Source organism: Papaver somniferum, unplaced genomic scaffold (genome assembly GCF_003573695.1).
Source record: "Papaver somniferum cultivar HN1 unplaced genomic scaffold, ASM357369v1 unplaced-scaffold_137, whole genome shotgun sequence".
NCBI lineage: Eukaryota > Viridiplantae > Streptophyta > Magnoliopsida > Ranunculales > Papaveraceae > Papaver > Papaver somniferum.
Genome location: NW_020622934.1, coordinates 19045265 through 19072307, shown reverse-complemented (window position 1 = coordinate 19072307; position 27043 = coordinate 19045265). Strand labels below are relative to the sequence as shown.

The 27043-nt window shown below is 42.2% G+C and overlaps 1 pseudogene; it reads right to left on the bottom strand.

The window, feature by feature from the left end:
• Nucleotides 1-16792: 16792 nt before the first annotated feature.
• On the bottom strand, nt 16793-16892 carry LOC113335060 (annotated as a pseudogene).
• Nucleotides 16893-27043: the final 10151 nt, after the last annotated feature.

The following is a 27043-nucleotide window of genomic DNA, read 5'->3' as shown; positions in this document are numbered from 1 at the left end:
TTTGGGGGTGAATACAGAGCTACGGGAGAGGCTGCAGAGAAGACCAGAAAGTTGCAGAGTTGTCATGTACTTTTAGGGAAGGAAGTAAGAAGAAGAACATTAGACCTACAGAGTCTGTCGCAGAATCAATCGTATATTCAACTACAAAAGCCTTTTATCGTTTACGTGTGTACTTGTTTAAGACATTCAGTGACTACTGTTTTCCTTGCAAAAGGCTTTCTGTAACTACAATTTATTCTCTTCAATAAAAACACTTTTTTGAGCCATGATTCATTATTTTGAGCGTGTTTTCACCATGCGGAGCTAAACCCCATCACTAGGATGACGGAGGAAGGCAATTCTCATCACTGTGGTAACTTTATTTAATTATTTTTATGACTTTTGCATTAATATAAATTGAATTATGATTTTAAATTAATTAGTTGTCATTTAGTTTGATGGGTTATGCTTAGCTTTAGTGTTTTGATAACTCATGCTTACCATTTACAATTAATGTTTTATAAAATCTACCTTGGAAAATATTAAGAGTCAATAATTGTTGTTTTGGGAGCTATAATTGTTTAAGAATTAATATTGAAACCATAGAATTAGAGTTTGGTGAAATCCTGATTCCCAGTAATCTCTCAATATTGTCATCATCCTTTGTTTTATTCACAAGATTAATTTTATAATTTAAGTCTAAAATCAACTTCCCAAGTCCGAGAATCAAACGCGTTTCTTACTACTGTAAAAACTACACCAGTTTTTGCGCCGCCGACGCGGACTTGTTTTAGGTTAGGTTTTAGATTTTTTTAGGTTTTGTTGATGGTGGTTTTTAGTTCAGGGTCAAAGTCGTAAAACCCTATATTTAGCGCTGTAATCCTGCAAAGGAATAAAGGCCATTTGAAAGTAATGAGTGTTCGAACCTCTTTTACTTATATATATATATATATATATATATATATATATGTATGTATTGAGAAACTCAGTATAAATATGAAATTCACTCAGAATTGTGCGCGTAGTAGCAATCCCAAATATTCTGTGAATTCTATTTTCTGCCAACATTATTGACTAATGCATGACTTTCCTAGTATTTACGTGTGCTATGTTCCCATTCGAACTCTTAATGTTGACATGACATGACGATCAATGCTCACTCTCAGCAGAGTAACATGAATCTCCCGAAGTGCCAGTGTTGGGATCTGCAAAAAAATACTCATACATGCTACATCGCTCTCCGACAAGGAGGTCAACGCGTTCATACACTTTTTTAATTAAAGTTAGCGTGATCGAGCACATATTTATTCCTTAAATAAAATCTAGACTGTTCATATCAGTCTCAAAAATAATCACGGCCACACGATTCGGTCACGCGATTTAACAAGTTTAGACTCTTCCTAGCGAAACTAGGCAATCACCATAGCGACCACCGGCGGGCCCACTAGTTCCCTAGTCGATCGAGTCTTATTCCACTCATTCGCAAGTGCTTAGAACGCCGACCCAAACATGGGCGTTCACGCTGCATAAAATATCTCAAACGAATTGAAACCGACAAAAACGGTCTCAAAACGCACCATGTCCGTCCAACTTAGCCTACCTAGTAGGATGGCTTGGATTGCATTTCGAGCGACCAAAGAGATGCCGACGTATTCACCATTGGCCCAACTCCTTCTTTGGTCGATCGACCTGACCACTGCAAAACCAGAGCGCATCAAATTGTTCGCCCAAAGTAGGGTGAACGCGCTGCTTTGAAAACCCTAAAATTGCGTTTGCGGCAACGCCCTAATGTCGCAAATCAATCGCGACCATCCATCTTCGTCGGCCTAGTTGAGCGGCTTAGATTCAATCTCAGGCGACCCCGAAGATGTCATTGTGATCACCGTTGAGCCACCTCTACACATGGCCGACCGGACTGTTTGAACTAGGGCTCGATGTCCCAGACGCTCGCCCAAAGAGGGGTTGGCCGTGCAACTTCAAACCCTAAAAATATAATCAGCGGCAGCGTTCAACTGCCACAAATCATCTTGTCAGACCAACTTTGCTACCTTGGTCGGATGGTTTAGATTAGATTCTAGATGGTCAGGAGGGTGACGCCATGATCACCGGTCACCCCTCCTCCACGAGCAGTGATCGACCAAGTGATGGCGTGTCCCTAGAGCCACCAAACGATCACTCAAAGGTGGTCGATCATGCTACCTCCTTTAAGACGCTTATTTGTGACTTTTTCAATCAAGCTCTAAAACAACGAAGCTTCATACACATCGATTAATTTGAGCTATTTAAATGCGATGCTTCACATGCATCAAATACATACGATATTTTATGTCGGCCTCATAAACAACTTATTTGTTTCACCTAATAACACCATATGTTATTCTCCGGTGCAAGTCCAACGACTTGACCCGTTTATTCGAGACATCAAACATGTCACAGACTGGGGGATACTTACTGGGGTATTGGTCTGGCGGTTTACAGCTGTTTGTGGGTGAAAACTGTTTCTGCTGGTTCTGGTAATTTTGTGTGTGTGGATGAGAAACGAGACCCTAAAAAATGTAGTGCAAGAGTACTTTTGATTCGAGAGATCAATCTGTACAAATCTGTCCTGAACCAAGAAATTGTCGTTCCAATCTTGCTTCGGTCATAAAGTGAAGGAGAAGGGTTGGTCTTAGGGAGGGAATCGAAGAAAGTCTTCAGACCAGAATCGTTGATTCTGAAGGTATGGTTGTTTACGACTTGTATCAGAAAGTAGAACTGGCTAGCAGAATGGAAAGCTATCAGGTGATTTCTGGATATCGTGTTGTTCTCTGACCAAAACTTGTTCTTTGATTGAAATAGGTGAAACCTATTTATACAAGTCGTAATAAAACGTACCCTGGTCTATAGAAAGTGGAAACGATTGAGTGGTGGAAGAGTAACGTGTAACATCTGGAATTATTCTTCCATAATGAAGGAGCTGGATCCATTTACACCACTACTTCTTGCCATTACTAACCGCCCCGCTTTATGACACTTTCTTTTAACGGGCGTATTGCACGCCGCATGCTGTAAACCGCCAGACCAATACCCTGATGAGCATCCCCCAGTTTGTGACATGTTTGATGTCTCGAGTGTTTTCGTGGAAAACATGTAGCACTTTGCTACGTGTGGCAAGTTAAAATCAAGAGGCTTGTCGCAGAAAAATAACATGTGTTGCTATTAGGCTCGTCTTGGCTGGTCGCCTAAAACTTACCAAAAGTCTGTCAGTTCGATGGCGAACTTCGATGGTTGAGATCGCATCTCATGAGGAAGGGTAGCCGTCGATTATGGTTACCTTGTGTTGGCGCCTGATAATGGCGCAGTGGCGTTTTGGTGTACGCCAGTGGCAATGTGGCATAGCTGGCATGGCTCGTGCATGCTAGTGGCACGGTGGTGCAAGTGGCGCCTGGCGTAGCCATGGCCACTAGATTTAGGCGGCTGGTCGCCTAAAACTTGCCACAAGCCTGCCAGCTCGGTGGCGTACTTGGATGGCTGAGATTGCATCTCATGAGGAAGGGTAGCCGTCGATCATGGCTACCTTCTGTTGGCGCCTGATTAATAGTACAGTGGCGCCTTTAGCGCACGCCGGTGGTATTGCGGCATGGATGGCATAGTTCGTGCATGCCAGTGGCGTGGTGGAGTGGCTGGCATAGTTTGTGCATGCCAGCGACACGATGGTGTAAGTGGCGCCTGGCGTAGCCATGGCCACTGAAATTTTGGCATGTTGGTGTTAGACTCAAACGTGGTGTGGCAACATCAGTTTTAATGGCCACATTGATCCCCATGTCCTGTGAAACATTGTTTGTCTCGGTTAGCGCGACAACTTTGCCTAAATTAGGGTTTGGCATGTCGAAACCCTAATTAGCATATATGGCATGTAGCATGCGGTAGGTGGCCACCGCATGGCATTTTATACAAACGATGCCAGAGTCATGCCGTAGGAGCCATAGGTAGGACACCGTGTAGAAACGGCCACAAGAACAAATATTTCCACGAGTGGCCATGGTGTGGTGCCTTTTTTAGGGTTTCCTAAGTCTTGCGGCATGTTGCGGGCCCGAGGTGATATAATTTTGGGCCACAATTAGAAATTAGGGTGTCATCCACCGCCATTAGAGCATTGTCGCGCCTAGGGTTCAGGCTAGCCAAATTGAAGTCCGTTCTGAAGCTGGTCATGCATGGAGAGTGGGTTGGAAAGTTTTGGCATGATATCGCGGTAAGTGGCGCGTTTGGCATGCGCACTTGGCATGCCTGTTTGGCGTGTGCGATTGGCATGCTTTTAGAATGCACGTTTGGCATGTGCGCCTGGCATGGTTTTGGGAAGCCAACTTAGTATGGAGACCTCTTGACACAATTTACACCTCTTTGAAGGCTGTGGCAGGTTTATAGCAACCTGATTGGTCAATGAAAGTAGGGAGCCGGCCAAGCATGGGCGTAGCTACCCTTTTGGTGCGCATGGAAGGTTTAATGCGACCTGATTGGTTGATGGGGAATAGGTCCAGAAAGTATGGTCCCAGCCACAACTCATTGGGAGTGTGGAAGGTTTAAAGCGACCTGATTGGCCGACAAAGGAATAAGGGTCGGTTGGGTAGCATGGGGCGTGTCCAAGTGGCGCCGTCTAGCCTATGGAATGGTGACGCTTCCCTCGTTGTTGCTCCTACTCCGCGGATATGTTTATTCTTTGCTTTCTGACTGAGTATTTTGTGCAAGGGTCTTAACCTTGGTACTTGGAGGTCCGTGCTACTCTGCTGCGAGTGAACACAAATCCATCATGCCATACCAATATTAAGGGTTCTGCCGGGGAACATAACCACAAGAAAAATACTCAGGAGGCTCCGGCATCTGTGAGTAATGCAGTTAGGAGCTTATACACTCATTAGGCTTTATACTAGTGGACAATTCATCTAGGAGATTGAGTTTCAATATAATAGCCCGTTCGGTTGGGAGAATTAGAATCCTAGGAATTCAATTATAGGGTAATCCAGTTCTTGGAATTGGATTCCAATCCAAAAGATTCATGTTCGGTTGAGATAATTCAATTAACTTTGTTACTATCCCGGAATCCAATTCCATTGCATCATTGGACCAATGCAATGGAAATCTATCATTTTGGAGGGAATTGGATTCCTAGGATTTAAAATTCCCAATTACAAAGAGTTCATTTGCCCCGTTCGGTTCAAGGAATTGGGCGCATTCCCTAAGATTGGATTCTTAGGATTCTAATTCTCCCAACCGAATGGGATGTAATATGAAGAGAGATATAGGCACTCATCAGATTTTGATATATTATCCAAATTCCCTGCGGAATATAGACATATCAATGTCTACTACATCTGATGTCGGGTCAGGTAGATATACTTTTACAAATTTATCCCTTAACTAAAAACCACCATCAACATTAAGTCCCCTGCTTAGCTCGTAACAGTGGCATTGTTGCGGGGTAAGCATAAGATGGTGACAGACAAGGATAAAAATCAAAAGGGCAAGTCATGAAGAGATTGCCAGGAAGAATTTAGCTAACATTTGGCAGGAGGCATGAGGAATCCGTGATCCTTGTATTGGCGACTTGGCGTAATTTCGGCTTTCCCTTAGGGTGCTGGCGTTGGCGCTGGAATTCTGGCCACTGATCGGTAGAGATGGCGCTTGGCTTCAGTCCATGGATCGGTGGATGGCGCTAGCTGGATAGGTCACGGAACGTATGGAGATGACGCTTGGCTTCAGTCCGGGGAATGGTGTAAACTGGCTTCAGTCCAAGGAATGGTGGAAACTGGTTTAAGTCCATGGAATGGTAGAAACTGCCTTCAGTCCATGGAATGGTGGAAATTGACTTCAGTCCATGGAATGATGGAAACTGGCTTCAGTCCCTGGAATGGTGGAAACTGGCTTGAGTCCATGGAATGGTGGAAATGGCACTTGAAAGGCTTGCTGGATGGATAACGGAATGCTGGAGCATTGGCGCTAACTTAACCATAGAGTGATGGTTCCATGGAGAGTTGGCTCGACCACGGAGTGCTGGAGCCATGGAGAGTTGGCTTGGCCACGGAGTGCTGGTGCCATGGAGCGTTGTAGGTTGAGCAACAAGTGTTCCTCGTGCTGGCGTGCTGCTGGTTCGGTCACAGAGCGGAAATATTGGCACACTACTTGTTTAGCTATGGAGCATGAGTGTGGCGTGCCTAGTCATCTATTCCCGTTCATGGAGCAATAAGGAATCCTTATTCTGTTCAAACTTTAGAAACCGTGTTCGTATGAAAAGGGGTATCAACCCTCTTCTATTTTTGTTGTTCGTCCGGCTTCGTGCTTTCATCTGCAGCATCTGGCTCCTCTTCGTCATTTGTTAGCGGTGGTAGAGTGAGTATTAATGGTAACAAACCAATCTCCAATAGTTATAATCAACAGCAAGGCAAGCCAGGAGAACTCAAGGTAGGTGCTCTCGCATGTATCCACCCATCAGTACAATCGATCTTCTCCAGATTGTGTAATAAGGTTCTGACTCCAGAAGAATGAGTATCTAACCTCTCCAGTAGATTTCAAAATTTACCAAACTCCATTGCGCTCTTGGGATGGATGGATGAAATAATGTCATGGCTAATCTTGGAGATTGTGGTTGTGTTGTTGGTTCATCCTTGAATTTAGGTTATTTGGTACCTAGACTTTCTGATTGCGATGATGATATGTTGTGGATGCTTGTACGTTCGAAATCTTCCGGAGCCATTGGGTGAAATAGATGAGTTGAGAGACGTTTCGTTGTCGATGTGCTGCTATCAAGTCTTTAAGGACTTCGTTCCAAGCGACATCCTTTGAACCATCTTCTGAATCTTGGACTATTGCATGGAACGGGATACGGTGAGCAGTCCCAAGTTACACTTCTGTTAGATCTGATGGCGTGGCTGGATATGTGAATGTATCTCTGTGGATTGCTTTTGGAGTCTCTGATGGTTATCAGGATGGACTGCAATGAGCAGTCCCCAGTCGCACTCCTCTTTAGTTTCTGAGGTTGTTTTCTCCGAGCGGGATTGGGATCCTCCGCGTCCTTGTAAAGTGTTGCAGGCGCCTTCTAGACATTGAGGTGATGATATTCTTACGCTACACCCTTGAAAAGTAGATGACCTTGTCGTGGTTATGACCTTTTGGTTGACCGTGTCTTTTGAGCTTTGATAGTGAAGGGATTCCGTGTAGAGCCTCAGTCCCCAAGTGTGGTTTACATGTTTCTATCTTGTATGGTCGGTGGGTTGAACATTGTAAAGATATCCCCATCTTTCATCCGTACTGGTGACTTTGTAGTAATTGTTACTATGTTGAAGCTCTGTCTGGTATCAACAAACGAACGAGTAAACTGTCCACGACCACGAGCTTTCGGCGGTATGGATCAAAAGGTGGACACGACTACAAACCCTGGATGGATGCAATCACGATCCTTGACATGGGGAGTGTGGTGGCCACGACACGATACTTGGCAGGAAGGAGTGGCTGCTAGGACACGATTCTTGGCAGGAAGGAGTGGCGGATACGGAAAAATCCTTGGCAAGGAGGAATGGCGGATACAGGGGAGAATGTTGCGACTTCGGGAGCGAACGTTGAAGCGAAGCGGTTTCTGGAGCGAAACGTTGAAGCAGAGCGGCTTCTGGAGAAAAACATTGAAAAGGATCCTTCCGAGTTGTGGCCATGTCCGTATGACTTTTGGCAAGAACTTCATGTCTCTCCATTAAATCGATAATGGTAACGGGAAGGTTGGTTTCTTCTAGATCCTCCAGTCTATCGTCCTGACGAAGAAGTGGTGGCAGCTCTGTTGATGATTAGAGGAGGTCATGCTCGAAGAAATATTAGGATAGCGGCGGCTCTGGCTCTGGTAATAAGAGGCGTCACGTCAGAGGGGATGCTTCCGGTTCCGCTGGTGTTGGTGGTAGAAGATGTAACGCCATAGTGCTGGTCATTCCCTTTTTTGCACTCGTCCGATATAGCCACATACTCTATTCTCTTAGGGGTCTCTCCACAAAACTGGATTTCAGGTTGCAAATCCAAGTTTATTGTGTGACGCAATCCTGGCCGCGAGAAGTCCCCAGACGTCCTTTATTGTCTGTGTAACATATTTATACCGATCCGCGAAAAGACGGAGGACCTCCAGTCCCCAGGCGCAATTCACTGAATTTATCTTTTCTTGGACGATGCGTTTCAGAGCATTGCATTCACTGGTAGGATGATTGACGAACCTGTGATAATGGAAATACTTGGGATTTTCCATTTGTTCTTCAGTTGGTAGGCGCCTAACAGGAAGTAGTTTGATGGCATCGTCTTGAATCCATACTTCCAGGAGTTCGATTACTTTCTCGATCGGGAACGAGAAGTTTGGAGCGGTATATCCAGTTTCTTGTTGTTGCACAGGAACCTTAGCCGTGACCTTCTGGGTTGAAGCCATCTGATGAGCTGGTGCCACACGTTTGGGTTGTTGTTCCGTTGCTGGAGTGGCTGGCATAGTTTGTGCATGCTAGCGGCACGATGGTGTAAGTGGCGCCTGGCGTATCCATGGATACTGAAATTTTGGAACATTGGTGTTAGACTCAAACGTGGCATGGCAACATCAGTTTTAATGGCCACATTGATCCCCATGTTCTGTGGAACATAGTTTGGCTCGGTTGGCGCGACAACGTTGCCTAAATTAGGGTTTGGAATGTCGAAACCCTAATTAGCATATATGGCATGTAACATGCGGTAGGTGGCCACGGCATGGCATTTTATACAAACGATGCCAGAGTCATGCCGGAGGAGCCATAGGTAGGCCACCATATAGAAACGACCACAGGAACAAATATTTCCATGAGTGGCCATGGTGTGGCGCCTTTTTTAGGGTTTCCTAAGTCTTGTGGCATGTTGCGGGCCCGAGCTGACATAGTTTTGGTCCACGATTAGAAATTAGGGTTTCACCCACCGCCATTAGAGCATGGTCGCGCCTAGGGTTCAGGCTAGCCAAATTGAAGTCCGTTGTGAAGCTGGTCACGCACGGAGAGTAGGTTGGCAAGTTTTGGCATGCTACCGCGGTAAGTGGCGCGTTTGGCATGCCTTTTTGGCGTGTGCGATTGGCATGCTTTTGGCATGTGCGCTTAGCATGCACGTTTGGGATGTTTGGCATGTGCGCCTGGCATGTTTGGCATGCAGTTATCATGTTGGCATGGTTTTGGGAAGCCAACTTAGTATGGCGACCTCATGACACAATTTCCACCTCTTTTAATGATGTGGCAGGTTTAAAGTAACATGATTGGTCAATGAAATTATGGAGCCGTCCAAGCATGGGCGTAAATACCCTTTTGGTGCGCGTGGCAGGTTTAATGCGACCTGATTGGTTGATGGGGAATAGGGCCGGCAAGTATGGTCCCAGCCACAACTCATTGGGAGTGTGGAAGGTTTAAAACGACCTGATTGGCCGACAAAGGAATAAGGGTTGGTTGGGTATCATGGGGCGTGGACAAGTGGCGCCGGCTAGCCTATGGCATGGCCACGCTTCCCTCGTTGTTGCTCCTACTCTGCGGCTCTGTTTATTCTTTGCTTTCCGACTGAGTATTTTGTTCAAGGGTCTTAACCTTGATACTTGGAGGTCCGTGCTACTCTGCTGCGAGTGAACACAAATTCGTCATGCCACACCAATATTAAGGGTTATGCCGGGGAACATAGGCACAAGAAAAGTACTCAGCAGGCGCCGGCATCTTCGAATAATGCAGCTAGGAGCTTATACACTCATTAGGCTCTATACTAGTGGACAATTCATCTAGAAGCTTGAATTTCAATATAATAGCCCGTTCGGCTGGGAGAATTAGAATCATAGGAATTCAATTACAGGGTAATCCAATTCTTGGAATTGGATTCCAAGGAATTTGATTCTAATCCAAAAAATTCATGTTCGGTTGAGATAATTCAATTAACTTTGTTATTATCCCAGAATCCAATTCCATTGCATCATTGGACCAATGCAATGGAAATCTATCATTTTGGAGGGAATTGGATTCCTAGGACTTGAAATTCCCAATTACAAAGAGTTCATTTGCCCCGTTCGGTTCAAGGAATTGGGCGCATTCCCTAGAAATTGGATTCTTAGGATTCTAATTCTCCCAATCGAACGGGCTGTAATATGAAGAGGGACATAGGCACTCATCAGATTTTGATATATTATCCAAATTCCCTGCGGAATATAGACATATCAATGTCTACTACATCCGATGTCGGGTCAGGTAGATAGACTTTTATAAATTTATCCCTGACCTGAAAACCACCATCAACATTAAGTCCCTTACTTAGCTCGTAACAGTGGCATTGTTGCGGGGTAAGCATAAGATGGTGACATACAAGGATAAAAATCAAAAGGGCAAGTCATGAAGAGATTTCCAGGAAGAATTTGGCTAACATTTGGCAGGAGGCATGAGGAATCTGTGATCCTTGCATTGGCGGCTTGACGTACTTCCGGCTTTGCCATAGGGTGCTGGCATTGTCGCTGGAATTCTGGACACTGATCAGCAGAGATGGCGCTTCAAATTGGTCCACTGATTGGTGGATGGCGCTAGATGGCTAGGTCATGGAACGTATGGAGCTAGCGCTTGGCTTCAGTCCGGGGAATGGTGTAAACTGGCTTCAGTCCAAGGAATGGTGGAAACTGGCTTAATTCCATGGAATGGTGGAAACTGCCTTCAGTCCATGGAATGAAGGAAACTGCCATCAGTCCATGGAATGATGGAAACTGGCTTTAGTCCGTGGAATGGTGGAAACTGGCTTCAGTCCATGGAATGGTGGAAATGACACTTGGAAGGCTTGCTGGCTGGATCACGGAATGCTGGAGGGTTGGCACTAACTTAACCATAGAGTGTTGGAGCCATGGAGAGTTGGCTCGACCACGGAGTGCTGGAGTCATGGAGAGTTGGCTTGACTATGGAGTGCTGGTGCCATGGAACGTTGTAGGTTGAGCAACTGATGTTCCTCGTGCTGGCGCGCTGCTGGTTTGGTCACAGAGCGGAGATATTGGCACACTACTTGTTCAGCTATGGAGCATGAATGTGGTGCGCCTAGTCATCTATTATCGTTCATGGAGCAATAAGGAATCCTTATTCAGTTCAAACTTTAGAAATTGTGTTCGTATGAAAAGGGGTATCGACCCTCTTCTGTTTTTGTTGTTCGTACGGCTCCGTGCTTTCATATGCAGCATCTGTCTCCTCTTCGTCATTTGTTAGCGGTGCTAGAGCGAGAATTAATGGTAACAAAGCAATCTCCAATAGTTATAATCAACATCAAGGCAAGCCAGGAGAACTCAAGGTAGGTGCTCTCGCATGTATCCACCCAACAGTACCATCGATCTTCTCCAGAATGTGTAATAAGGTTCTGACTCCAGAAGAATGAGTATCTAACCTCTCCAGTGGATTTCAGAATTACCAAACTCCATTGTGCTCTTGGGATGGATGGATGAAATAATGTCAGGGCTATTCCTGGAGATTGTGGTTGAGTTGTTGGTTCATCCTTGACTTTAGGTTATTTGGTACCTAGACTTTCTGATTGCGATGATGATATGCTGTGGATGCTTGTATGGTCGAAATCTTCCAGAGACATTGGGTGAAATAGATGAGTTGAGAGACGTTGCGTTGCCGATGTGCTGCTATCAAGTCTTTAAGGACTTCGTTCCAAGCGACATCCTTTGAACCATCTTCTGAATCTTGGACTATTGCACGGAACGAGATACGGTGAGCATTCCTCTATTATACTTCTGTTAGATCCGATGGCATGTCCGGATATGTGAATGTATCTCTGTGGCTTGCTTTTGGAGTCTTTGATGGTTGTCAGGATGGACTGCAATGAGCAGTCCCCAGTCGCACTCCTCTTTAGTTTCTGAGGTTGTTTTCTCCGAGCGGGCTTGGGATCCGTCACGGCCTTGTAAAGTGTTGCAGGCGCCTTCTAGACAAAGAGGTGATGATATTCTTAAGCTACACCCTTGAAGAGTAGATGACCTTGTCGTGGTTACGACCTTTTGGTTGACCGTGTCTTTTGAGCTTTGATAGTGAAGGGATTCCGTGTAGAGCCTCAGTCCCCAAGTGTGGTTTACATGTTTCTATCTTGTATGGTCGGTGGGTTGACCATGATAAAGAAATAGGCGTCTCACATCCTTACTGGTGACTTTGTAGTAATTGCTGCTATGTTGAAGCTCTGGCTGGTATCAACAAACGAGTGAGTAAACTGTCCACGACCACGAGCTTTTGGCGGTATGGATCAAAAGGTGCCCATGACTACAAACCCGGGCTGGCTGCGATCATGATCCTTGACAGTAGGAGTGTGGCGGCTACGACACGATACTTGGCAGGAAGGAGTGGCTGCTACGACACGATTCTTGGCAGGAAGGAGTGGCGGCTACGGCAAAATCCTTGACAAGGAGGAGTGGCGGCTACAGGGGAGAATGTTGCGACTTTGGAAGCGAACGTTGAAGCAGAGCGGCTTCTGGAGCGAAACATTGAAGCGGAGCGGCTTCTGGAGAAAAACGTTGAAGATGCTCCTTCTGAGTTGTTTCCATGTCCGTATGAGTTTTGGCAAGAACTTCTTGTCTCTCCATTAAATCGATAATGGTAATGGGAAGGTTGGTTTCTTCTGGCTCCTCCAGTCTCTCGTCCTAACGAAGAAGTGCTGGAAGCTCTGGTGATGATTGAAGGAGGTCATGCTCGAAGAAATATTAGGACAGCGGCGGCTCTGGCTCTGGTAATAAGAGGAGTCACGTCAGAGGGGATTCTTTTGGTTCCGCTGGTGTTGGTGGTAGAGGATGTAACGCCATAGTGTTGGTCATTCCCTTTTCTGCTCTCGTCCTATACAGCCACATACTCCATTCTCTTAGGGGTCTCTCCACAAAATTGGATTTTCAGGTTGCAAATCCAAGTTTATTTTGTGACGCAATCCTGGATGCGAGAAGTCCCCAGTCGTCCTTTATTGTCTGTGTAACATCTTTATGCCGATCCACGAAAATACGGAGGACCTCCAGTCCACGGGCGCAATTCCCTGAATCTATCTTTTCTTGGACGATGCATTTCAGAGCATTGCATTCACTGGTAGTTAGATTGAAGAACATGTGGTAATGGCAATACTTGGGATTTGCCATTTGTTCTTCAGTTAGTAGGCTCCTAACATGAGGTAGTTTGATGGAATCGTCTTGAGTTGTGGCCATGTCCGTATGAGTTTTGTCAATAACTTCTTGTCTCTCCATTAAATCGACAATGGTAATGGGAAGGTTGGTTTCTTCTGGATCCTCCAGTCTCTCGTCCTGACTAAGAAGTGGTGGCAGCTCTAGTGATGATTGGAGGAGGTCATGCTCGAAGAAATATTAGGATAGCGGCGGCTCTGGCTCTGGTAATAAGAGGCGTCACGTCAGAGAGGATGCTTCCGGTTCCGCTGGTGTTGGTGGTAGAAGATATAACGCCATAGTGTTGGTCATTCCCTTTTTTGCTCTCGTCCGATACAACCACATACTCCATTCTCTTATGGGTCTGTCCACAAAACTAGATTTCAGGTTGCAAATCCAAGTTTATTGTGTGACGCAATCCTGGCCACGAGAAGTCCCCAGTCGTCCTTTATTGTCTGTGTAACATCTTTATGTCGATCCGCGAAAAGACGGAGTGATAGGCACATTTTTGTGTCTTATATAATCTCAATTGTATATATTATTAGTGCTCGATTTTATATTTATTATGGCTTTTTATGTCCCTGTAGGTATTTTTGGAGAAATAAGCTTTTGCGGCGAAATTGGCTAAAGAAAGTGGTTTTTACGCTTGTGAGAGAAAATTACTATACAGACTCTCACTTTGGATAAGGGGTGACCTAATTACTAAGGGGCATCCATTTCCAGGCAGCTGCTAAAGGGAGACCAGCACAGGATAGGGGGAGGTCATCTTCATCGTTTTTAAACTCAGAAATTGGCGGGAAAAAAATGTTGCAGACGAACCAGAGTTGGGGATTGATTTCGATGGTGTTTTAGAGAGATTCAATCGCTGAAATTTGTTGGGTTGGACGTGATTGAGCATAACAGGCTTGGTATGTGCGCTGGAATCAATCGAATTGGGCTAGATAATCCAAAATAAGGAAACAGAGTTTGAGTTTTGTACGGGTCTCTGTTTGGGTTGATTTTTGGTAATTCAGGGAGACTAAACGCGTGAAATTGTTTCCTAAGGTAGTATTCTATCTAACGAAGAGTTTAAGACAATCGGGAAAGCTCAGAATTGGCTAGGGAAGTCGGCAGAAGAGATTATTGACGTGACTTGCACGTAAAGAAAAAGCGAGAATTAATCGTTATTTTTAGGTTTCTGAGTAGTATAAAAGGTGTGTTTAAGTCCCAAGAAAGGTAACGAAGTTATCGGAGCAGTCGCAGAGGAGTTAGAAACCCTACAGAGCCATATTGATCAAGTTGCAGGAAACCGTATTCTACTGCTGCCGCTGCTGAAGAACATCCGCTGCAAATAAGAACAGTGTCTCAAATTTGTAACGCTGCTACAGTGACTTCTTTGTAACAGTCAGTCCTTTGTCTTTCAACGCCAATACATCGTTGCAAACATCCAGTGTTATAGTTTTTCATCTTTAATCAACTTTTGAGCAACAAACATGTATTTTGAGCAAGTGATTAATATGAGGAGCTAAACCCCATTGCTGAGGCGATAGAGGAAGCTATTTTTCCAACAAGAAGTGGTATATTCTATTTTATTTATTTACTTGCAATTATTTTATGATTATTTGCCTTGGTTGAAAATTGTTTGAATGATCTTTGTTAAGCAATTGTGATTTCTTTTGATAGAACATACTTGGACCTAGGTTTTTGATGTTCTATGCTTTGGATTTACACTTGCTATTTTGAGAATCTACTAGTTGCAATAAGTTAGAATCAACTTGAACGAGAAAATTGCATAAATATAAATATTGGGATTAAATCACTTTGAACTTGGAAAATAGTGGAATCTTAGCCTCAGTGTTCTTTTAATATTGATATCATCTTTGATTGAGTTTGTGACAATTTTTAGGTTGTTTTCTATTTTAGTTTTAGAATTTAAGTCTATATTTTATCCTTCGCAAGTCTGAGAATCGAACCACTTTTACCACTATCTACAAATCACATCAATTTTTGGCGTCGCCGACGCGGATTTGCTTTTAGGGTTTTTAGACTTAGTTTTCTTTTATTTTTTTTATTTTTTAGGTTTTTATTATTTTTGTTCTTTTTTACGTTTTTGGGTATTTATCTTTTGTCTACAGGTTTTGGATCATAAAGCGAATTGAGCCAAGGAGTTTGGTGATTTCGTAAGGACTGAAACTTAAAGCATAAAGACTTGGAGCGAAAGATTAAAGCGAAAAGAACGAAGAAGAAGACAATTTCTTTTTAGATATTTTTATTTATTTTTTTAGGGTTTGTTTATTTTTCTTTATTAAAAAAAATAAAAAAAAAAAGAGAGAGAGAGAACTGTATTAGGGTTTGCTATTTTTGTAATTTTTCTTTTCTTTTTGGACACTTGGACATTGGACTTTGGACATTATTATTTTTAAACCCTAAGGAAGGGTTGGTTTAAATACAAACTGTGTGCAGGGAAGGACGGTGATTACGATATCACCTCGGCCCCTCGGGTTCGTACATAACATAGGAGTTGTGGCCCGAGTCGACTTCAGCGGTTCTTCGCCCGTCTGGTACGGGAGGTAAGTTTTTCGAAACACCCGCGAATCCCCTGTCAGCGGGTTTACTGTATTCCTTAAGGTGAATATATGCTGAGGACTTGAATACGGTTGCTTTTAATTCCTAGTAAAGGGAAAGGACTGGCCAGACAAGATAAGGTTTCGGATTTCATCACCGTTCTCTTCTTGCCCGCCTTAGGAACACGAAACCAAACGCGAACCTAAGCCTAAAATTTTGACTAGAACGAGACCTATAGGGTAACGAGCTTGATAGGAAAGTCGTTCGAAGAATATTGGTTACTCTTTTGAGCATACTTCGAAGTTCTTGACGGTTTCTGTGAGTTGAATGCGTGATTGCGCCGCCTTGTAACCGGTGAGGCCTTGTGTATCAAAGCTCCACTGAGCTTCCCTCGCCTTGATTCAACTTACTTTGACTCGGATTGAATCCAGAGGGGTTTGCTCAGATTGTAACGAGTTCCTTTTCTAAAGAATAGAAGCTGGTCTAGTGACAATCTAAGTGGAGCCATCATGCTTTTTGTTTGCTAGAAATTTAGGTTTGATTTGGTTGAGTCGGCCTTGTTTTGTGTTTGCATAGAATTCCCTTCCTTATTTTGTTGCATGCCTGAATGTAAAAGAGACGCCCTAGGTAGATTTGTTAAAGAGAAACCTAGTAGTTCTAAGCGTCTTGATTACCTCAATTTAGAGGGTCCGATTCGTGAAGATTTCGTTTTTGAACGTCCGTTTGAAGATAAAATCCCAGATAGTCCAATAGCGCCAGAAATGGCAACTTTGAAAGCCTTGTTGAATCCTACTAGGACTACTCGTCCCTCGTGTATCAAGTTACCTGAAACTGAAGCAAATTATGAACTTAAGCCTGGAACCTTACAGTTGCTCCCAATCTTTTTAGGAAAAGAAAATGAAAACCCCTATTTCCATGTTAGGGACTTTGAGGAAATTCGTAGTACCCTGAAAATTAGAAACCTTGATGATGATGCTTTAAAACTCAGGTTATTCCCCTTTTCCTTAAAAGATAAAGCCAAGTCGTGGTTGTATAGTTTGGCTTCCGAATCAATTGAAACCTATGAACAACTTATATCCGCCTTTTTGAACAAGTTTTTCCCTAGGCACAAAACCTCGTCTATTAGGACGCAAATCTGCACGTTTACACAACAGGAGGGAGAATCTTTGTATAGGTATTTGGAAAGGTTCAATGATTTATTAGCCCAATGTCCTCATCATGGTTTAGAAAAGGTTAGGTTAGTTCAGATCCTTTATGAGGGTTTAGATTATCCCACCACATCTACAGTAGAGTCCATGTGTACAGGTGGGTTTGAAAACCAAACAATTGATAATGCGATGACATACTTGCATGAAATCGCCGAAAAGACCCAACAATGGGAAAGTAATAGGGTACCCCAGAAAATAATTCTTCTAGGCAGAGGAAACGTTAATAGGGTAGAAGAAAGCTATGAATCAGATGCCAAAATTGCTGCTATAACAAAAAGGTTAGAAGCTTTAGAAGTGGGTCATACTAGTGGTAGAATAGAGCCTTTTTGGGAAGGCAATACTGTTGAAGAACAAGCCAATGCTCTCTATAATAACAATAGGTTTGATAACTGTCAGAAGTTTGACCCATATTCAGAAACCTATAATCCTGGCTGGAGAAACCATCCCAACCTTTCTTGGTCTAAGGGCCAGAATCAAGGTCAGTCTAGTAACTCTCAGTCTCCCCCAGGTTTTGGCTATACTAAGAATCCTTCAGCCCCGACACAGTTTCAGAACCCTCCGGATAAGAAGATTATGAGTTTAGAAGAGTCTCTTGCTTTGTTAACTCGTAACACTATGCAGTTTCAACAATCTGTTGCTCAAGGTATAGAAGAAAATAAGAGAATAGGTCAGGCTAACTCTCAGGCTATTTCCGAGTTGAAAACCCAGGTTAGTCATATAAATGAGTCTTTAAGAGAAAGAGGTAAGTTTCCTAGTCAAACTCAACCCAACCCTAAAGGAGCTCATGAAGTAGGTGCAAAACCATCTAATCAGTTGAATGCTATTAGAACCCTTAGGAGTGGTAGAGTAGTAGACAATCAGGTAAACATGCCCAATAGTGAACATACTGTAGTTCACCCCTCAGGACCGCTAACTGAGGGGACTGATAAAATTTTCAATGATGCTGGCTCGGTTCCTGAGAGGTCTGATCCTGTGCCTAGAGCCCCATTTCCCCACCTATTAGCACCAACAAATAAGGAATTGAACTTTAATGACATATTGGAGGTTTTTAAGCAAGTTACCATAAACCTTCCTTTATTAGATGCAATTAGGCAAATTCCTGCTTATGCCAAGTTCCTTAAGGATATGTGTATGCCAAAGCGAAAACTTAGCGTCCATAAGAAAGCCTTTTTAGCTAGTCATGTAAGTTCAATCATTCAGAACACTATCACTCCAAAGTAAAAAGACCCAGGTTCCCCAACCATTGCTTGCACAATAGGTAAACACCGGGTAGAAAAATCTTTACTTGACTTAGGAGCCAGTGTGAACTTACTGCCATACCATGTGTACTTACAGCTAGGTCTTGGTGAAATGAAACCTACTCAGATAACACTGCAGTTAGCTGATAGGTCTGTCAAAATTCCTCGAGGTGTTATCGAGGATGTTTTTATTGAGGTCGACAAGTTTATTTATCCAGTGAATTTCGTGGTCCTAGATACCCAACCTGTCCCTGACCCAGAGAACCAGATACCTGTGATTTTAGGTCGCCCATTTTTAGCTACATCTAATGCGATCATAAACCGTCGAAATGGTATTATGAATCTATCTTTTGGTAATATGACTATTGAGTTAAATATTTTTAATGTCAATAAGATACATTCTGAGCTAGATGACACGTGCATTGAAGAGGTGAACATGATAGGAACCTTAGTTCAGGAGTCATTACCAAATATCGCATCGGAAGATCCATTAGAGAGTTGTCTAGCCCACTTTAACATGGATGTCGACGAAGATAGCAACATTGAACAAGTGAATGCTATGTTGGATTCTATTCCTATGTTAGATACTGATAAATGGAAAGCTAGGTTCGAACCATTACAAGATTTTGAGTCTACCTTAATCCCTTGTTTAGAAGAGCCTCCTAAGTTGGACCCTAAATCTGCATTCTTAGGGCCATCTAAGACTTTGCTTGTGATTATAGCATCCGATCAGGACAGCAGGACATAAATCGTGCTTCAAGACAATAAAGAAACTCTAGGGTTGACCATACAGGATATGAAACATATAAGTCCTACAACTAGTATACCTCAAAAGAATTTAGAGGATGAACCACCCCATTATAATTCAGAGAAAGCAATTGACCTTTTTCACGAACCTGATGGTCTAGAAGTTAGGAATATTGTGACTAGTCTATTTAGAGACACCCAAAATTCTAAGTTTGGGGTACTGATCGTCAAATAGAAGTCCCTAACTTGGGACTCGAGCCTACTGCATATGAGGTATCACTTGAGTCTATTCAGACTCCTCAACCCGATCCTCCTGATACTATCCAGGAGGAAATCCAGCTATTAAAGTCCCTTTTTTCGGATGAATCTATTTTTCAAGACACTCATATGAAGCCCAATCCAGTTGTCTTGCAAGAAACTTTCAATGAGGTTGTGCTGATTATGTTATTTTTTATGATCCTGTGCAGTTGTTTCATATTAGTGGCAGTTTTATTTGGTTTTGATGACCCATAGTTATTTCGACTACTGATATATGATTTGAAAGGTAGCTATCCATTTTATGAAACTTGATGTCTGGCTGAAGAATTTAAACTTAGCACTTCTTGGGAGGTAACCCAATCTCATGCAACACGGTAATATCTTTCCTTAACTCTTTTGCTTCAATGGTAACTGTTTCTCCTTGTTCATTCTTTTAATTTCATCTTTAGAACATTGAGGACAATGTTAGATTTAAGTTTGGGGGTAGGGGAGAAACTTTTTAGTTGCATTAATAAACCCCAGAGCCTAGAAATTTATGTTTATTAAGGATGGCACTAACCAATCTAAGTGGATGGAAGCATTTTGGTTGTAGGAGTTGAGGAACCAATCTGATTAGATGGAAACATCTAAAGAGTCTATTCATAAAAGCACAGAGCTCAGGTGTTAGAAATAACATGATAGTTTCACCATATCTCGTTGAGTCCTTTTCACTTCTATTTTTATTTTGTTTTGTTTTTAAACTATGTACTTTAAGTGATTAGGTGGGGCCCACGATTCAAGTTGTTACCAATGCTAGGGTGAATTAGAGTGATTTAGATACCATGAAAAAAAAAAAGTTGAAAAAGAGATGACAAAAAAAAATAAAAAAATAAAAATTGAGACCAGACCATTTGACCAAAAGGAACAAATTCAATAAAGTCGACCACTGGTACCCTTGTATATGCCAGTTGTGTTGACCTAGAGTTAGGTTATCGACCACTAGTTCCCTTGTATATGCCAGTGTGTTGATATTAGTAAGACTAATATCTCAATCCATTAGGATAGGTTCATTTTGGCGGAGGCCTTCAGACAGATATGGGAAACGCCGTTCACTTAGTAAACATCAAAACCATCTATGTTTTTCTATATCCATCTTCTTGATCTATCCATGTGATTAGTTTTGACTCTGGATATTGATGTCCATAGTGCAACTATTTGAGTAGAGCTCTGTCACTTTGTATGAATTTTAGTATGCTTGAGTGCAAACTCGTGTACAACAATTGAAATTTCGCATCAGGGTACTTCCTCCTGTAGTCAATAAGTATGCCAACCAAGGAGATTCTTTAGTGCCTTCCAAGGTTCTGCGTAGATAGCTAAGGTCTGTAGTAAAGGTTTTGTGGGTATATCTCTTGTAATCCCTCCCGAGATTATAACTCGGCCACTAGGGCCACCTAGGGGTTTAAAGGCTTATTGCATACGCTAAATGCAATCGACGATGCCTGCGACAGTGAGTTAGGATTTTATTTTCTATTTGATTTGCTCGAGGACTAGCAAATAATAAGTTTGGGGGTATTTGATAGACACATTTTTGTGTCTTATATAATCTCAATTGTATATATTATTAGTTCTCGATTTTATATTTATTATGGCTTTTTATGTCCCTGTAGGTATTTTTGGAGAACTAAGCTTTTGCGGCGAAATTGGCTAAAAAAAGTGGTTTTTGCGCTCGTGGGAGAAAATTACTATACGGACTCTCACTTTGGATAAGGGGTGACCTAATTACTAAGGGGAAACCATTTCCAGGCAGCTGCTAAAGGGAGACCAGCACAGGATAGGGGGAGGTCATCTTCATCGTTTTTAAACTCAGAAATTGGCGGGAAAAAAATGTTGCATACGAACCAGAGTTGGAGATTGATTTCGAAGGTGTTTTAGAGAGATTCAATCGCTGAAATTTGTTGGGCTGGACGTGATTGAGCATAACAGACTTGGTATGTGCGCTGGAATCAATCAAATTGGGCTGGATAATCCAAAATAAGGAAACAGAGTTTGAGTTTTGTACGGGTCTCTGTTTGGGTTGATTTTTGGTAATTCAGGGCGACTAAACGCGTGAAATTGTTTCCTAAGGTAGTATTCTATCTAAGGAAGAGTTTAAGACAATCGGGAAAGCTCAAATTGGCTAGGGAAGTCGGCAGAAGAGATTATTGCCGTGACTTGCACGTAAAGAAAAAGCGAGAATTAATCGCTATTTTTAGGTTTCTGAGTAGTATAAAAGGTGTGTTTAAGTCCCAGGAAAGGTAACGAAGTTATTGGAGCAGTCACAGAGGAGTTAGAAACCCTACAGAGCCATATTGATCAAGTTGCAGGAAACCGTATTCTGCTGCTGCCGCTGATGAAGAACATCCGCTGCAAATAAGAATAGTGTCTCAAATTTGTAACGTTGCTACAATGACTTCTTTGTAACAGTCAGTCCTTTGTCTTGCAACGCCAATACATCGTTGCAAACATCCAGTGTTATAATTTTTCATCTTTAATCAACTTTTGAGCAACAAACATGTATTTTGAGCAAGTGATTAATATGAGGAGCTAAACCCCATTGCTGAGGCGATAGAGGAAGCTATTTTTCCAACAAGAAGTGGTATATTCTATTTTATTTATTTATTTGCAATTATTTTATGATTATTCGCCTTGGTTGAAAATTGTTTGAATGATCCTTGTTAAGCAATTATGATTTCTTTTGATAGAACATACTTGGACCTAGGTTTTTGATGTTCTATGCTTTGGATTTACACTTGTTATTTTGAGAATCTACTAGTTGCAATAAGTTAGAATCAACTTGAACGAGAAAAATTGCATAAATATAAATATTGGGATTAAATCACTTTGAACTTGGAAAATAGTGGAATCTTAGCCTCAGTGTTCTTTTAATATTGATATCATTTTTGTTTGAGTTTGTGACAATTTTTAGTTTGTTTTCTATTTTAGTTTTAGAATTTAAGTCTATATTTTATCCTTCGCAAGTCTGAGAATCGAACCACTTTTACCACTATCTACAAATCACATCACGGAGGACCTCCAGTCCCCAGACGCAATTCACTGAATTTATCTTTTCTTGGACGTTGCGTTTCTGATAGACACATTTTTGTGTCCGATTTGTCTCGATTATATATATTGTTAGGGCTCATTTTTGTACTTATTATGGTGTTTTATTTATTTGTAGGTATTTTTGGCCAATAAACATTTTTGGAAAAAATTGGCTCGAAAAGTTGTCGGAAAGCACCCGGAGGACATTTGCTATTCAGACTCTCACTTTGGATAAGGGGTAACCTAATTACTAAGGGGCATCCCATTTCGAGGCAGTTGTTAATCGCACCCCTACTCTGGATAAGGGGCAACCATCTTCAACATTTCAAAAACCAGGATTTTGGCGGGAAACTAGGTGCAGTGAAGAACAGTTTTGGCAATCGTGATTTGGAGGAGTTTGAGGTCGATTAAACCTCTGATTTTCATAGGATAGACTCCTTATGGGTCTGGGAATCTGATATGGGTGTTTAAATCGATTAGACTGGGCTCAATCGACGGATTTTTCTCACAACAGAAAATATGGAAAGTCACGTGTGTGACCTGTTTTAGGGAATTTTAGAGAGATTAAAGCGTTGTAAACCTTCCCAAAGATTTGTATCTATCTAAGGAAGAGTTTAGAATAAAAATGAAAGCTCAGAAACGCGTAGAAATTCTAAAACAAGAAATTGCCGCAACTTGGCCATGAAGAGAAGGAAAGAGATTTTGGAAGACTTGGGAGAGATTTAATCGGTATTTTTGATATAAATAGATGTCTTGGGTCATATAAAAGAGGTGTCGAGAGTTTGGGAACCTAAGGAGAGCCAGAGAAGAAGAAATCAGAGCCAGAGGTGTAAAACCATCGAATCAATTGAATGATGTTAGAACCCTTAGAAGTGGTAGAGTTGTAGACAATAAGGTAACCATGCCCGATAGTGAACATATTGTAGTTCACCCCTCAGGATCTCACCTCTCAGAACCAGTACCTGAAGAGACTGATAAAGTTTCTGATGATGTGAATTCGGTTCCTGAAAGGTCTGATTTTAGGCCTAGAGCCCCATTTCCTCAGCTATTAGTACCAACAAAGAAGGAATCGAACTTTAATGACATAGTGGAGGTTTTTAAGCAAGTTACCATAAACCTTCCCTTATTAGATGCAATTAGGCAAATTCCTGCTTATGCCAAGTTCCTTAAGGATATGTGTACGCGAAAGCGAAAACTTAGCGTCCATAAGAAAGCCTTTTTAGCTAGTCACGTAAGTTCAATCATTCAGAACACCACAACTCCAAAGTACAAAGACCCAGGTTCTCTACCATTGCTTGCACAATAGGTAACTTCCGGGTAGAAAAAGCTTTACTTGACTTAGGAGCCAGTGTGAACTTACTGCCATTCCATGTATACTTACAACTAGGACTTGGTGAAATGAAACCTACTCAGATGACACTGCAGTTAGCTGATAGGTCTGTTAAAATCCCTCGAGGTGTTATCGAGGATGTTCTTATTGAGGTCGACAAGTTTATTTATCCAGTGGATTTCGTGGTCCTAGATACCCAACCTGTCCCTGACCCAGAGAACCAGATACCTGTGATTTTAGGTCGCCCATTTTTAGCTACGTCTAATGCGATCATTAACTGTCGAAATGGTGTGATGAGTTTATCTTTTGGTAATATGACTATGGAGATGAACATTTTTAATGTCAGTAAGCAACCTCATGAGCTAGATGACACATGTGTTGAGGAGGTGAACATGATAGAAGCCTTAGTTCAGGAGTCATTACCAAACATCTTGTCTGAAGACCCATTAGAAAGTTGTCTATCCCATTTTGGTTTAGATTTTGACGACGATACACTATTGAACAGGTGAATGCTCTAGATTCTACCCCTGTGTTAGACACTGATAGATGGAAAGCTAGGTTCGAACCATTACCAGTTTCTGAGACTACCCTAATTCCTTCTTTAGAAGAGCCCCCAAAGTTGGACCTTAAACCACTACCCGATACTCTAAAGTATGTGTTTTTAGGCCCATCTGAGACTTTACCTGTGATTGTAGCTTCCAATTTGGATAGTGATCAGGAAAGTAGGCTAGTAAATGTACTTCAAGACAATAAGGAAGCTTTAGGGTGGACTATAACAGACATTAAGGGTATAAGTCCTACTGTGTGTATGCATCAGATTCATTTAGAGGAAGACTCCAAACCTTCTAGGGAGATGCAACGTCGACTGAACCCTAACATGAAAGAGGTAGTTCGAAAAGAGGTGCTTAAGTTGTTAGATGCGGGTATTATTTACCCAATTTCAGACAGTAAGTGGGTCAGCCCTGTTCAGGTTGTCCCCAAGAAATCAGGTATCACTGTAGTCCAGAATGATAATAATGAATTAATCCCAACCCGAGTGACCACGGGATGGCGTGTGTGTATTGACTATAGGAAATTGAACAAGGTCACAAGGAAGGATCACTTTCCCCTTCCTTTTATCGACCAAATGCTAGAGCGATTAGCTGGACATAGTCACTATTGCTTCTTAGATGGCTACTCCGGTTATAATCAGATCGTTATTGCCCCAGAAGACCAAGAGAAAACCACTTTTACTGTCCCTTTGGTACCTTTGCGTATAGACGCATGCCTTTCGGGCTATGTAATCCCCTGCAACTTTTCAGCGTTGTATGATGAGCATATTTTCTGATATGGTAGAAGGTTCTTAGAGGTCTTTATGGATGATTTTTCAGTGTTTGGTTCATCTTTCGATGAGTGCTTGCATCATTTGACATTAGTGTTGACTAGGTGTAAGGAAAAAATTTAGTGCTTAATTGGGAAAAATGCCATTTCATGGTTAAATCAGGAATTGTGTTAGGGCACATCGTCTCTTCAAAGGGTATAGAGGTAGACAAAGCCAAAGTTGACCTTATTAAGACTTTACAGGTCCCAAAAACCGTAAAAGATATTAGGTCATTCCTAGGGCATGCAGGTTTTTACCGTCGATTCATTAAGGATTTTAGCTTGATTTCTAGACCTCTTTGCAATTTGCTTGCAAAAGATGTTAAGTTTGTCTTTGATGATGCTTGTTTAGAGGCTTTTGAGAAGCTTAAAACTTTACTCACTACTGCCCGATAGTCCAGGCACCTAACTGGAACCTACCCTTTGAGATTATGTGTGATTCTTCAGATTATGCTATAGGCGTCGTTTTAGGACAAGAGAAAACAAATTACTTCATGTGATTTATTATGCTAGCAAAACTCTGAATGATGCCCAAATGAACTACACAACTACCGAGAAGGAACTTTTAGCCATCGTTTTGCCTTGGATAAGTTTAGGTCCTACCTATTAGGTTCTAAGATCATAATCTATACAGATCATGCTGCTTTGAAATACCTTTTATCTAAGAAGGATACCAAACCTAGATTGATTAGATGGATCCTATTGTTACAGGAATTTTCCCAGACATTAGAGACAAAAAGGGTGCAGAAATGTAGTAGCAGACCACTTGTCTAGGCTAGTTGTTAGTTCCCCTAGTGATTCCCTTCCTATAAGGGATAGCTTTCCTGATGAACAATTTTCTCTGTTTCCCAATCACCTTGGTATGCAAATATAGTGAATTATCTTGTTACTGGTCGAACCCCTCAACATTGGGGTAAGCAAGATCGTTCTAGGTTTTTAGCCGAGGTTAAGCATTTCTTTTGGGACGATCCTTATCTGTTTAAGTATTGTCCGGACCAGATTATTAGGAGATGTGTATCTGAGAGTGACCAGTCTAGTATTATCTCCTTTTGTCATGAACATGCATGTGGGGGTCATTTTAGTGCTAAGAAGACTGCTGCTAAGATTTTGCAGTGTGGATTTTACTGGCCTTCGTTGTTTAAAGATTCCCATAGTCATTGTGTTTCTTGTGAGCGTTGCCAGAAGTTAGGAACCATTTCCCGTAGAAATATGATGCCTTTGAACCCTATTTTAGTGATTGAGGTCTTTGATGTGTGGGGCATTGATTTTATGGGTCCATTTCCTATTTCGTTTGGTTATCTTTACATACTTGTCGTTGTAGACTATGTGTCTAAGTGGGTTGAGGCGGTTCCGTGTAAAACGAATGACCACAGGGTCGTAGTCCAGTTTTTGAAAGAGAATATACTTACATTTTGGTACGCCGCGAGCTATAATTAGTGATGGAGGTTCACACTTTTGTAATAGACCGTTTGCTCTTTTAATGAAACAATACGGTATTACCCATAAAGTAGCAACCCCATATCACCCTCAGACTAGTGGTCAGGTAGAGGTTTCCAATAGGGAAATTAAACGTATTCTAGAGAAAACAGTTAATCCAAATAGGAAAGACTGGTCGTCGAGGCTTACTGATGCCTTATGGGCTTACCGTACTGCGTTTAAGACACCCATTGGAATGTCACCTTATCGTTTAGTGTTTGGCAAGGCATGTCACCTGCCTGTTGAGTTAGAGCATCGAGCCTATTGGGCTATTAAGAACTTAAACTTTTCACTTGACAAGGCAGGAGCTCAAAGAAAGCTCCAGCTCAATGAGTTGGACGAGATTCGTAGAGATGCATACGATAGTGCTAAGGAGTATAAGAACAAAATGAAACTTGTGCATGATAGGAATATTTTACGAAAGTCATTTTCTCCAGGTCAAAAAGTTCTTCTGTATGACACTCGTTTGCATCTATTCCCCGGGAAGTTGCGCTCTCGGTGGACCGGTCCTTTTGTGGTCCGTACTGTTTTTCCTCATGGCGCTGTTGAGATTGAGACACCAGATGGTAGTAGTTCTTCGAAGGTTAACGGTCAGCGATTGAAGCCCTTTTTAGAGCCTTTTCCTACAGGTGATGTTGAGGAGGTCCCTCTGGAGGACCCTGTTTACCTTGATTGACCATCGAGGCGATTTTGTATGTTG